Below are 15,442 nucleotides of genomic sequence, written 5' to 3' on the forward strand. Positions count from 1 at the left end.
AGAACTTACCTGATAAATTCATTTCTTTCATATTAGCAAGAGTCCATGAGCTAGTGACGTATGGGATATACATTCCTACCAGGAGGGGCAAAGTTTCCCAAACCTCAAAATGCCTACAAATACACCCCTCACCACACCCACAATTCAGTTTAACGAATAGCCAAGAAGTGGGGTGATAAAAAAGTGCGAAAGCATATAAAATAAGGAATTGGAATAATTGTGCTTTATACAAAATCATAACCACCACAAAAAAAGGGCGGGCCTCATGGACTCTTGCTAATATGAAAGAAATGAATTTATCAGGTAAGTTCTTACATAAATTATGTTTTCTTTCATGTAATTAGCAAGAGTCCATGAGCTAGTGACGTATGGGATAATGACTACCCAAGAAGTGGATCTTTCCACACAAGAGTCACTAGAGAGGGAGGGATAAAATAAAGACAGCCAATTCCTGCTGAAAATAATCCACACCCAAAATAAAGTTTAACGAAAAACATAAGCAGAAGATTCAAACTGAAACCGCTGCCTGAAGTACTTTTCTACCAAAAACTGCTTCAGAAGAAGAAAATACATCAAAATGGTAGAATTTAGTAAAAGTATGCAAAGAGGACCAAGTCGCTGCTTTGCAGATCTGGTCAACCGAAGCTTCATTCCTAAACGCCCAGGAAGTAGAAACTGACCTAGTAGAATGAGCTGTAATTCTCTGAGGCGGAGTTTTACCCGGCTCAACATAGGCAAGATGAATTAAAGATTTCAACCAAGATGCCAAAGAAATGGCAGAAGCTTTCTGGCCTTTTCTAGAACCGGAAAAGATAACAAATAGACTAGAAGTCTTACGAAAAGATTTCGTAGCTTCAACATAATATTTCAAAGCTCTAACAACATCCAAAGAATGCAACGATTTCTCCTTAGAATTCTTAGGATTAGGACATAATGAAGGAACCACAATTTCTCTACTAATGTTGTTGGAATTCACAACTTTAGGTAAAAATTCAAAAGAAGTTCGCAACACCGCCTTATCCTGATGAAAAATCAGAAAAGGAGACTCACAAGAAAGAACAGATAATTCAGAAACTCTTCTGGCAGAAGAGATGGCCAAAAGGAACAAAACTTTCCAAGAAAGAAATTTAATGTCCAATGAATGCATAGGTTCAAACGGAGGAGCTTGAAGAGCTCCCAGAACCAAATTCAAACTCCAAGGAGGAGAAATTGACTTAATGACAGGTTTTATACGAACCAAAGCTTGTACAAAACAATGAATATCAGGAAGCATAGCAATCTTTCTGTGAAAAAGAACAGAAAGAGCAGAGATTTGTCCTTTCAAAGAACTTGCGGACAAACCTTTATCTAAACCATCCTGAAGGAACTGTAAAATTCTCGGTATTCTAAAAGAATGCCAGGAAAAATGATGAGAAAGACACCAAGAAATATAAGTCTTCCAGACTCTATAATATATCTCTCGAGATACAGATTTACGAGCCTGTAACATAGTATTAATCACAGAGTCAGAGAAACCTCTTTGACCAAGAATCAAGCGTTCAATCTCCATACCTTTAAATTTAAGGATTTCAGATCCTGATGGAAAAAAGGACCTTGTGACAGAAGGTCTGGTCTTAACGGAAGAGTCCACGGTTGGCAAGAGGCCATCCGGACAAGATCCGCATACCAAAACCTGTGAGGCCATGCCGGAGCTACCAGCAGAACAAACGAGCATTCCTTCAGAATCTTGGAGATTACTCTTGGAAGAAGAACTAGAGGCGGAAAGATATAGGCAGGATGATACTTCCAAGGAAGTGATAATGCATCCACTGCCTCCGCCTGAGGATCCCGGGATCTGGACAGATACCTGGGAAGTTTCTTGTTTAGATGGGACGCCATCAGATCTATTTCTGGAAGTTCCCACATTTGAACAATCTGAAGAAATACCTCTGGGTGAAGAGACCATTCGCCCGGATGCAACGTTTGGCGACTGAGATAATCCGCTTCCCAATTGTCTACACCTGGGATATGAACCGCAGAGATTAGACAGGAGCTGGATTCCACCCAAACCAAAATTCGAGATACTTCTTTCATAGCCAGAGGACTGTGAGTCCCTCCTTGATGATTGATGTATGCCACAGTTGTGACATTGTCTGTCTGAAAACAAATGAACGATTCTCTCTTCAGAAGAGGCCAAAACTGAAGAGCTCTGAAAATTGCACGGAGTTCCAAAATATTGATCGGTAATCTCACCTCCTGAGATTCCCAAACTCCTTGTGCCGTCAGAGATCCCCACACAGCTCCCCAACCTGTGAGACTTGCATCTGTTGAAATTACAGTCCAGGTCGGAAGCACAAAAGAAGCCCCCTGAATTAAACGATGGTGATCTGTCCACCATGTTAGAGAGTGTCGAACAATCGGTTTTAAAGATATTAATTGAGATATCTTCGTGTAATCCTTGCACCATTGCTTCAGCATACAGAGCTGAAGAGGTCGCATGTGAAAACGAGCAAAGGGGATCGCGTCCGATGCAGCAGTCATAAGACCTAGAATTTCCATGCATAAGGCTACCGAAGGGAATGATTGTGACTGAAGGTTTTGACAAGCTGTAATCAACTTTAGACGTCTCTTGTCTGTTAAAGACAGAGTCATGGACACTGAATCCATCTGGAAACCCAGAAAGGTTACCCTTGTCTGAGGAATCAAAGAACTTTTTGGTAAATTGATCCTCCAACCATGATCTTGAAGAAACAACACAAGTCGATTCGTATGAGATTCTGCTAAATGTAAAGACTGAGCAAGTACCAAGATATCGTCCAAATAAGGAAATACCACAATACCCTGTTCTCTGATTACAGACAGCAGGGCACCGAGAACCTTTGTAAAAATTCTTGGAGCTGTAGCTAGGCCAAACGGCAGAGCCACAAACTGGTAATGCTTGTCCAGAAACGAGAATCTCAGAAACTGATAATGATCTGGATGAATCGGAATATGCAGATATGCATCCTGTAAATCTATTGTGGACATATAATTCCCTTGCTGAACAAAAGGTAAGATAGTCCTTACAGTTACCACCTTGAACGTTGGTATCCTTACATAACGATTCAATATTTTTAGATCCAGAACTGGTCTGAAAGAATTCTCCTTCTTTGGTACAATGAAGAGATTTGAATAAAACCCCATCCCCTGTTCCGGAACTGGAACTGGCATAATTACTCCAGTCAACTCTAGATCTGAAACACATTTCAGAAATGCTTGAGCTTTTACTGGATTTACTGGGACACGGGAAAGAAAAAATCTCTTTGCAGGAGGTCTCAACTTGAAACCAATTCTGTACCCTTCTGAAACAATGCTCTGAATCCAAAGATTGTGAACAGAATTGATCCAAATTTCCTTGAAAAAACGTAACCTGCCCCCTACCAGCTGAGCTGGAATAGCTACCAAAAGTTTACAGCAGATACACTTAGCTTTGGTAGATTCAGCACTTGACAGCGATTTTCCTGTAGTATCTTCTGACTCAGATGCAACGTGAGACATCTTGCAATATGTAAGAGAAAAAACAACATATATATAAAGCAAAATTGATCAAATTCCTTAAATGACAGTTTCAGGAATGGGAAAAAATGCCAAAGAACAAGCTTCTAGCAACCAGAAGCAATAAAAAATGAGACTTAAATAATGTGGAGACAAAAGTGACGCCCATATTTTTTCGCGCCAAATAAGACGCCCACATTATTTGGCGCCTAAATGCTTTTTGGCGCCAAAAATGACGCCACATCCGGAACGCCGACATTTTTGGCGCAAAATAACGTCAAAAAATGACGCAACTTCCGGCGACACGTATGACGCCGGAAACGGAAATAGAATTTTTGCGCCAAAAAAGTCCGCGCCAAGAATGACGCAATAAAATGAAGCATTTTCAGCCCCCGCGAGCCTAACAGCCCACAGGGAAAAAGTCAAATTTTAAGGTAAGAAAAATGTTAAAATGCATTATCCCAAATATGAAACTGACTGTCTGAAAATAAGGAAAGTTGAACATTCTGAGTCAAGGCAAATAAATGTTTGAATACATATATTTAGAACTTTATAAACAAAGTGCCCAACCATAGCTAGGAGTGTCACAGAAAATAAGACTTACTTACCCCAGGACACTCATCTACATATAGTAGATAGCCAAACCAGTACTGAAACGAGAATCAGCAGAGGTAATGGTATATATAAGAGTATATCGTCGATCTGAAAAGGGAGGTAAGAGATGAATCTCTACGATCGATAACAGAGAACCTATGAAATAGACCCCTTAGAAGGAGATCACTGCATTCAAATAGGCAATACTCCTCACATCCCTCTGACATTCACTGCACGCTGAGAGGAAAACCGGGCTCCAACTTGCTGCGGAGCGCATATCAACGTAGAATCTAGCACAAACTTACTTCACCACCTCCATCGGAGGCAAAGTTTGTAAAACTGAATTGTGGGTGTGGTGAGGGGTGTATTTGTAGGCATTTTGAGGTTTGGGAAACTTTGCCCCTCCTGGTAGGAATGTATATCCCATACGTCACTAGCTCATGGACTCTTGCTAATTACATGAAAGAAACAGAAGCTTATGCCTTTGAACTTTTCAGACGATCATCTCGTTAATTTGCAGAAAGGATATAACTTTCAATGGTCCACTGTCCACTTGACTCATCTTGGCGTGATGTTATGTGGGGACATGGATTCTGTCCTGAAATTAAATTATGACAAACTAATTTCTGATATAAGGGCTCTTACATTAAAATGGGACCATCAGGAAATCTTGTGGCTTGGGCAAGTCGCCACGCTCAAGATTTCTCTTCTGCTGAAGGTTCTGTACTTATTCAGGTGCTTGCCAATCAATGTCCCATATAGAATTATTCAACAGATTCATAGAACCTTTCTGCACTACGTGTGGAGAAATAAAATTCAGAGAGTTGCATATAAGACCCTCCAACGACCATTCTCTAGGGGAGGTATTGCGTTCCCGAATATTTACTTATATTATGAGGCGGCAAGACTCACCCACATCTCTGCATGGGGACCGTCAGCTGAGAGACCGGGATGGCACAAACTGGAACAACAGGCACTCCCTCAAGGGGTAGACCTTCTAGATGCTATTTGGGTTCCTAAACACATAAACCTAGGCGCCCAAGTTGATAATCCCATTGTTAAACAGACCATTAACATTTGGCATGACCTTCGTCACCACTCAGACATCTCACTACACCCTTCCCCTGTCCATAGTTTGGTTGGATTGTTGTGGAGCTCTCCAAATATTCATCTTGATTTTTGGAAAAGGAGAGGTATTTGGAAAAGGAGAGGAGTATAGGTCATGTCTGACCTATACTCCATGGGAGTTCTTGCCTCCGCGGCACAACTGGACGGGTCTGATGGTGAGAACCCATTATGGTTTAGATTTGAGAGCTTCAGAGTACTAAGCCTCATTAAATCTAAGGGTTTCCCTAAAACAGCCCTCAGAGAAAAGACCAAATGGGAGGATAGATGGGCTCAGGGCAAGGCTTTGTCCAGACCTCTATCTTTCCATTATGCTTCCCTCCTAAAAGATCACTCAACAGGTCTCCCATGGCAAATAAAAGCCTGGAGTCGAGAAATGAATATTCCAATTTCTGAAGACGAGATCTCCTCTGCGATCTCGCTCACTAAAAAAACGCTTCATTGTGTTACAGTGTTGGAAATGTATATGAAGGTGATAATAAAATGGCATAGAGTCCTGGTGAGACTAGCAATGATGTTCAAAAATAATAGTACACAATGCTGGAGAAATTGTGATCAACCGGGTACAGACCTACATATTTGGTGGTCATGCCCAAAGGTGGTTCCTTTGTGGAGGGAAGTCAAATTGCTTCTTCAGATGATCAATATAGACATACATCTGACCCTGGTTCATATCTTCTCACGCTCTTCTACTCCCCTATGCACCAAGAGGCTACTAATTTACATTCTAGCGGCCACTAAATTATGCATTGCCAGAGCCTGGAAGCAGATTAAACCCCCAAATTTAAACGAGGTGTGTGATTTGGCGAATCATTTCACAACAATGGAAAAATTTGTGGCCGGAGAAACTAATGGGCTAGACGATTACTGTGAGACCTGGACAGACTGGATTGCTATTCAGTAGCAAGTGAGCCAATTTACTAGACATAGCGCTTATATAATTCAGTTAATTGAAACGCTTTATGTATGGGTTTTTTTTGTTTTTTTTGTTCTCTTCTCTCTCCCTCCCTGTTCTTGCCCCATCTACTCCCTTCATCTGTTTCTTCCACTTTAGTATGACATAACATATAGCCCCCCTCTGAGGGAAATGCTAAGCTAAATATAACAAGAACTCCTAGGCAGTCTGAGAGATTGCCTACAGACAAATACACATCCATATTTGATCATTATCAATTAGATTCCCTTGGCAGAGCAAATGTAAGCCCTGCTCCCTCTCCTCATTTCTCTATATTGGAGAACTCTTCGCCAATTGACCTTATTATATCGAGTTCTGTCCTGTATGATCTTATCATGTTCTAACGGGAGTCCTGGGCTTTTTGCCTTCTCCCAAATACAGATCCCTATTTTTATATTTTATGATATTCAAATGGTGAAAAGTATGTTTGTTATATTTGATAATTTTCTGTTTAAATTTTTGATTTAATTGTTTTCAGGTCCTGCATTCTGTAAATCAATACTGTCTTTTTTTAATTGTATTTCAAGAACCTTGTAACAGTCTGCTTTGGTCTTGCTGATATGTGTGTACTGACTCTATGGGGCCCATTTATCAAGCTCCGAATGGAGCTTGTGGGCCCCTGTTTCTGGCGAGTCTTCAGACTCGCCAGAAACACAAATTATGAAACAGCGGTCTAAAGACTGCTGCTCCATAACCCTGTCAGCCTGCTCTGAGCAGGCGGACAAGAATCGCCGGAAATCAACCCGATCGAATACGATCGGGTTGATTGACACCTCCCTGCTGGCGGCCGATTGGCCGCGAGTCAGCAGGGGGCGGCGTTGCACCAGCAGCTCTTGTGAGCTGCTGGTGCAATGTTAAATGCGGAGAGCATATTGCTCTCCGCATTTAGCGAGGTCTTGCAGACCTGATCCGCAGTGTCGGATCAGGTCCGCAAGACCTTTGATAAATTGGGGCCTATAACTCCAATAAAAATATTTAAAATTAAAACAAAAAAAAATATAAAATGGACACATCAAATTCAGCAGCCAAAGTTACTTTATATGTGTTCAACACCCACAGATGAAATGACAAGACACTTCTGATACAAGATAATGATCTTGGCCAACGATCTGTGCATGCTTGAAACCGGAAAACAAGATGGTGCTGACCATACCAACAGCAATGATGGCCTTTTTCATGGTGATTGAGTCATTACAAATACAAAACAATATGTCACCATCATCAGTTAAATATAAAAACATGAATAAAATGTTTATAGTTGGGAAATCAATACAGATATCAATACCAATGTTTGTCTATCTGTAATTCCCATTAAATATATTACCACTCTATCCAATTGCTACACACATGGTTTACATTAACCCCATTACCCCACAATAAAAGGAATCACTCTAGGGACCGTGTTGCTTGTGAGGAGTAGAGAACATGCAGAGAGATTAGACCATGCTGGACCAGCAGAATAAGGATGTGTTGTCTGGTCAGTTTGTAAGAGCGTCAGATGAGGAAAGAGTAAAAGGGGGCGTGAATCAGTTGTATTTTTTTAGTTTTCAGTGATTGACAACCATTATTGTACATTAATGTTGTCGTTGTGGGGCAATAGAGATCCAATATTAATTGAGTTATCAAGATCAGCTGTGTTTGAATCCATAAGATTGTGATTGTTTCAATAAAAATAAAAAAATAAAAAAAAAGGCCAGTCCTGTTTTTCCGATATTGAACAATCATTTTAGAGAGATTGTAGAAGAGGCCACAGTCTTTCTTTCTTTCTCTTTCTTTTTTTCTCTCCCAGTACAAGAATTTTTTTTTCAGTAGATCAGTGATATTATGCATTCTTAATATAGTACATTTATGCTTCTTAGTAAAATATTTTAGAGATGTGTTAAAATAGCAAAATTGTATTGTTTTTAATGTATATTTATTTATAAAGAATTTCCTTACTACAAACAATGTTAGCCTTCATACACATATACACACACTGTATAGCATTGGTTTGTAGTGTAAAAAACATCATTTATGCTTTTACCTGATAAATTCATTTATTTCATGGTGGTGAGAGTCAATAATCCATTACTCCAGGAAATTACTCTTCCTTACCACTAGGAGGAGGCAAAGATTCCCAAACCCCAAGAACTCTATAAAACCCCTCCCACCTCCCCAGTACCTCAGTCTAATGTATGGCCGAGCACAACGATGAAGGAAAAGTAATAAGGGCCAACAAAATATAATCAGGGGAAAAAAGATGTGAACAAAAAAATTAAAGATCAACCCAGAAATATACAGGGTGGGGTCTTGTGGACTCTCACCAAGATGAAAGCAATGAATTTTTCAGGTGAGCATAAATTATGTTTTCTTTCATACAGGTGGTGAGAGTCCACAAATCATTACTGCTGGGAATACCCAAGCAAGGGTGGAATCTGAAAAAAACATCTAAATCCACAACCCCAATAGAGCCTAAAAAAGGCAATTTAAAAATAACCAACAGGAAAAAAACAAATCAACCTGAGACAACTGCCTAAAGGACATCCTACGTAAGGCTGCTTCAGTATTAGCAAAAACATTAAAATGGTAGAAAAAATATGTAAGTAGCTGCCTTGCAAATATAATCCACTGATAAAATAATTTAAAAACCCAAGAAATGGCAACTGACCCAGTAAAATGAGCACAAATCCATCTATATGAATCAGAAGAATCGACCAAGAAGCCAAAGAAACAGCAGAAATATTCTGCCTTTTCATAGAAACAGCAAAAGGAACAAACAAACAAAAAGTTTTAGTGGTATCTACATAACGGTCCAAAGCTCTAACAGAATCAAAAACAAGACGAGATCTCAATTTAGGAAAGATTGTCAGAGGGCACAATAACACAGCAATCACCTTTAGAGTTGATATTCATTTAAATGTGTAGGTTTCAGAATATAACCAGACCCAGTAGTGAATGGCTCTTTTCTTGAAACCCTAAAATAATAATTGTATTTATCTCTCAAGTAGTTTCTATTAAAGAGAATTACTTGTCACACACTCAAAACTAAAATCTAAATACCAGTATTTATAAACCAGTCAATCCTATAGAATAAAATGTCCCTATTTTCTTAAAAGTAGATTGTACAATCCATGTGTATAATACCGTATTTAACATTGTCTTTATGATAACTGTTACAAAACAAATCGTTACAATATAACGTTACAATATAACTGAGGGTAGTAGTTAATGCCGTCCATTACCTTTTTACTTTTAAATCATTTATTTAATGATTTTCTCTGAGTCCATTAGAACAAGACTTTGGTGATTTACCATTCTGGCTTGTACAAGTCGGCTACAGTCTCATCGCTTAATAACATTTCAATGTCTGATATTTTCTATTGAGAGAGATTGGGTTTAGATGAGACTATTAGAATCTCAAGTTGATTAATCTTTGTAGACTCTCTTACTATATACAATACTTGGGAGTAGTTTAGCCTAAAAGGTATTCACTGCCTTATGTTACTGAGAAGTGTAGACTGTATGTATTATTTTATACAGTGATACATATTAATTTACCCTTATTTTTCTAGTGTTGTTACAACACTAATAAGGAATTAGGTTACAATTGTGTAATTTTTAATTAAATATATACTGCAAGATCTATGTCTTTATTCATTCCATTTGGTTCCAATGTTTTTAAGTAATGGATCCAATAGATCTCACGTTGGCATAGTGATCTATTACCTCCTTTGTAATTTGAAGGAACCTCTTCTATTGCCTTCATTTTAAACGCTGTAGTATCTTTAAAGTGATGTTTAAAAAAGTGGCTAAGTAAGTCTGTGTCATTTTTGATAGTTCTTATGTGTTCTGAGCATCTTTCTATCAAGGTCCATTTTGTGCGCCCTATATATAATAAATTCCGCCTCCCTTGGCAGCTTCATGTATGACAAGGTTGGGATTGTCAGCAAAATTTTCATCAAATCAATATAGTGTTCTATTCAAATAGTGATTTATTTTTAAATCATTGTGGACCTAAAATATTAAAATACTACCTCAATGAAGTCAATGATTTCCAAACCCATTACACAACAGGTGACAAACCTTCCTGATGTGATAGAGATATTCTCATAATCAAACTTGTTTTTCTTAGATATTTTAGATTTCTACTTTGTACCACTATGACAGTAGGAAAAGTCTATAAAAAAATAATACCTAAATAATGTCTTCAAAAGTGATCAAGTGGGATATATATGCAAACTGAGACAACTTTTCACACACAAAATTGTGCATGAGCAGAGGTTGTCAATCACCCCGGTCTGATCATGGTGAATGGTTCATGCCCCCCATATTTATGAACTTTGGTAAAATCAGTCTGACCAGAGTTATTAGTATTATTAAATCTAGGCTTTTGTCTCAGATTTATCTTCAAGGGGCCCAGTGTTGTAAGCATCACTACAATATCGCTATCTTATAAAGCTGTCCGCATTGCAATCAAGATTCCAGGTGACTTGTTCTAAAGGGATCTTATCACAGTTAGAAGGCAGTTTCTCTAAGAGGCATTTTACTTCACTTCACTGTGGGATATGATACTTCTCTGACACTGGCAGAATGTTAAAATCAGCATCGCTGTCTGCAGTGAAAGTGTAATGTAAATGATCCCTTTAGACAGTATTGACTGACAATACAATTTACTTGTGTCAACCGAAACTCAACCCTCTTGTATTACAATACAGTGAAACTAATGCACTGGTGCACTGCTAAGATCTGTAATTACTGGTGATGGGGCGGATAGGCAGCAATCCCTATAGTTTCCTATGGAAGACAAATCAGACACAAGGTGAGAAAGTGCAGTATTGGGCTGTGAAATCTATTAACTGAGGAAATAATTGTGGATTTCTGTAAAGCCCCTGAGGATATTATGTTTTATATGCAAGAGTTTAGATTGTAGGATAAGTGTGACAAGAAATGTATTGTAATCTGATTAGCAGAAACTGATTTAAATACAAACACTCCTGAAAGAATGCAGCTGATTTGTATACATGCAAATGTAAAGAGACATTTATGTCTGTATAAAGATCCATTCTTCTTACTGCTGCTATTATAGACGTTTTCGCCTCTTTTTGTTTGTTACGGTGCAGTTTAAAGGAGATTAGTCCAATGAAGTCATTTGAATGAGAAAAAAATATTTTAGGTTTTGTTAAAGTCAGAAAATATTTTGTTTCACCCTCATAGTAATTTTTTCTACGAACAGAAAAAATGATTGGTTGACATAATTCTAAGGATAAGTGTTTTGTATGGAAGAAATAAAGCAGAAAATTTACAAATTATCCTTTAAAAAAAAAAAAAAAAGTGAAGTAATTTGTGTCCCTAATAATGAGTGTGAGAAAAATGTACTTATTTAGTTTTGTAGGAGTATATTTTTTTTCTTTATAAAGACTTTTACTGATATTCATGGCAGCAAGTTATAAGATGACAAAGCAAAATTAAAAATAATAAGTAATTTATTCAGTATTAATGATGATTGCCTAAAGTGTTTAATTCAATTTCTTTCAATATCAATTTTATATATTTTTATCATTTACATATTTTTAAATGTCCAAACACTTCACTGTAATTATAAATGAACATTCTGATGTCTGTATTGAATTCGTTATTCAGACAAGAGTAAGATTAAAAACATAATCTAATTTACTTATATTATCAAACGCACCACTTCCTTCCGGTACTTTAAACCTTATTCATTTTTGTGACAGAATACTGAAATAGTTCTAGAAGTGTGAATGTGTCTTGAGCAGTATATGTATAACATTGTTACAATCATAATAGCGAACACAGCTGCAATATATGTACTGAGAAAAGAGAGTTGGAACCTAGTTATAATGATAGAATGTATAAAATTACTACTTGGGTGTTATGCAATATTATAAATGTAATATGTCAACTTTTATTATTCAACACTCAAGGAGCAGTGCGTAAGCATATAGGATACAATATAGTACAGTTTGTGACTACCCTTGCTGAGTAAGCAGGTTAGTCACCCAAAAAAAGGGATGCTTATATACACTGGGATAATATCATTTTAAGTTATGAATTATAGGTTACTGTGACGTCAAGAACAAGAATATTTTTGTGTATAAAAAATAACCTTTATTAGTATCTTTTAAAAAGACAGCTTTTGTGGATGATGATGCTGCCCTCGAAAATTAAAAACACTCTCACTGTGTTAGTTGAATCAACAGCATATGCTCTTAATTTTAGAAAATTGTAACTGATCTTAGTACAGCTTTTAGCAATAGATTTCAGATGAGCAGTGTACTAAAGAGTCATACTATATCACAGAATCCTCTTTGGCATTTATTGGCTCTTTAATAGTACCCAAATTATTGTGCCCATCTATATAGAAATCTATATTATATTAATAGATATATGCTTAAGCTCAGTAAATACCTGCTTGTAATATAACAATCTAAAACTTCTGATATATTTAGGTACCACCAATCTATTGTGTACCTATGGAGGTGACAGCCTATAACAAACCAATAAAACTTTAATTACTAATCCAGATAGTTTGTTTAAACCACACACTGTGGTGGATAAATCATAGAATAGTGTGACAACAAAATATAATGTGTTTTATTGTGGCTGATTTTCTCCATTAAATATCACTGGTTATGGTGATAATGCTCATAATACTTGATAAGTAATACCTAGGGCGGTATTCTTAATACTGCAGGGTGTGCAAAAAATAGCCTTCTCAAATATATTTGAGTTAATCAGTTTTTTGTTACAAATAATAATCTATTATATTTCCAGCTTATAAAATTGTTACTGCCCACTAGATTGTATTATTCCACCAAATAAAGGGCTAGTGAATTATAACTTGTAATATAAGATTAATAAAATATATAGAACGTTATGTAGCTTGATTAAGTCTAAGCTCTAGTTAGAGGCTAGTTCTTTGTTCCGTATGTGTTAGCTGGTGCTAACTGCTATTAGTATTATAATACCTCCTAAGGCTGTAAAATAAATCAACGTGAGAGAAAGAGAACCTATCTCTCTATTTCACAGTAACAAACACCAAACCGAAGCTAGATTGTTTGTGCTATGTTTAGCTAAACTCAGTTAAAGTATTGAGCGTAAATACATATATCTGGCATAAGAGCCTATTCAGAGCTGAAGCGGCTAAGTCTTATATTAGTATTATTAATTAAGCATGCTGGTATTCTTATATTTTAACAATGAGTGAGGCTGATTAAAAGGAGACCCCTGACGCGGCGTTTCACTAACGCTTCCTCAGAGGGGTTACGCGGGCCGACTAACATCCGGTGTTATATACCCGTATGTTGTACTTGGCTATGAGTCCTGATTGGGCTATAGATTGAATTGTCTATTGGTTAGAGTACATGTCAATCTTCCTTGGTGAGGTGGAATATCTTTGTCAGATGAATAACGGTAAGGAAACATAGTTGCAATTACTGGATAAACTATGTAACATTATGTATTCGGCAAACACAGAGTTTATACTTTGAAAATAATGTGAACAACCGCACTATCCTTAGATATTGAAGGTATACCAGATTGGATTGAAAAATTATATTAACTAAGATGCTAGCTTAACTTCTTTTAATAAAAGGAGAGGGGAAAAAGAAAAGAAATACAGAAGAAAAGAAGAAAAAATGTGTATAAAGAACGGATGAATGCTGTACAGCTGATGAAGACCGATAAAAAATAATAAATAAAAAATATATTAATAACCTAAAGGATATATATAGATTGCCTAAAGTGTTTGATTCAATTTCTTTCAATATCAATTTTATATATTTTTATCATTTACATATATTTAAATGTCCAAACACTTCAGTGTAATTATAAATGAACATTCTGATAAAAATAACAAGTAATTTATTCAGTATTAATGATGATTGCCTAAAGTGTTTGATTCAATTTCTTTCAATATCAATTTTATATATTTTTATCATTTACATATATTTAAATGTCCAAACACTTCAGTGTAATTATAAATGAACATTCTGATGTCTGTATTGAATGAAACATGGTAATCGTTATTCAGACAAGAGTAAGATTAAAAACATAATCTAATTTACTTATATTATCAAACCCACCACTTCTTTTCGGTACCTTAAACCTTATTCCTTTTTGTGACAGAATACTGAAATAGTTCTAGAAGTGTGAATGTGTCTTGAGCAGTATATGTATAACATTGTTACAATCATAATAGCGAACACAGATGCAATATATGCACACTCTCAAGCATACCTCGGTATGCTCTCATGGAAAGGAACAAAGTTTCAAAAAAGGGTACAAAAAAGATGCACATTTGATAACAGAAGTAAACTGAAAAAACCGTACTCTGTCTGAATCACAAAAGTTAAAATTTACCTCCAGTTGCAAATAAATCACATGATTTAAATATCTTTACTAACGTGAACAATGAAACAAGTCAACCTCAGCATTACAATCTATCGGAAAATACATTTGTGTTGCTTTTAACATAATTCTTTTTTTTTTCTTTCTTTTTTTTTTTTTAATAAGCCGCTTCGGCCTCTTGAATACCTATTTGGCCTGTTTTGAGCAGAACTTCTTGTTTATTTACGGGTTCTTTTCCATGTTAAAATTTGCTGTGCAAACAAATTAAAAAAATAAAGTAATCGATTTTGAATTGACTTCATAATTGATTACTTTATTTTTTTTTATATAACAATATAGCTCAAGTCACATTTAGAAACTTTAAAACAACTTAAAGTGAGATTTATTCATTTTAATTTATGATTGATAATATTAGCAGTGTCTAGATGCTTGAAAAACTAAATAATAAAACAATATATTTGATATCAAATTATTAATATTTTACAAATTAAGATAACTGGTTAAGTGAAAAATCTGCATTCAAACAAATTAGGCAGATGGTATCAAAACTATTTAAAAAAGAGTGTAAAAAAAAAAAGCATTTAAAAAAAAGGAAAGGTAAATAAAAATATATATTTTGTAACCAGCTATTTGATTTGCAGCAGGTTACAGAATTTGCTTTTATGGCACATATCAAGATGCTTTTCTTTTTGAAAAGCCTGTGATTCCCCTGTTTCTTATCATTTTTTATGTGTGCACTTAAAGGGACAGTCTACACCAGAATTTTTATTGTTGTAAAAGATAGATAATCCCTTTATTACCCATTCCCCAGTTTTGCATAACCAACACAGTTATAATAATATACTTTTAACCTCTGTGATTATCTTGTATCTAAGCCTCTGCAAACTGCCCCTTTTTTCAGTTCTT

Source organism: Bombina bombina, chromosome 12, assembly GCF_027579735.1.
Source record: "Bombina bombina isolate aBomBom1 chromosome 12, aBomBom1.pri, whole genome shotgun sequence".
Lineage (NCBI taxonomy): Eukaryota > Metazoa > Chordata > Amphibia > Anura > Bombinatoridae > Bombina > Bombina bombina.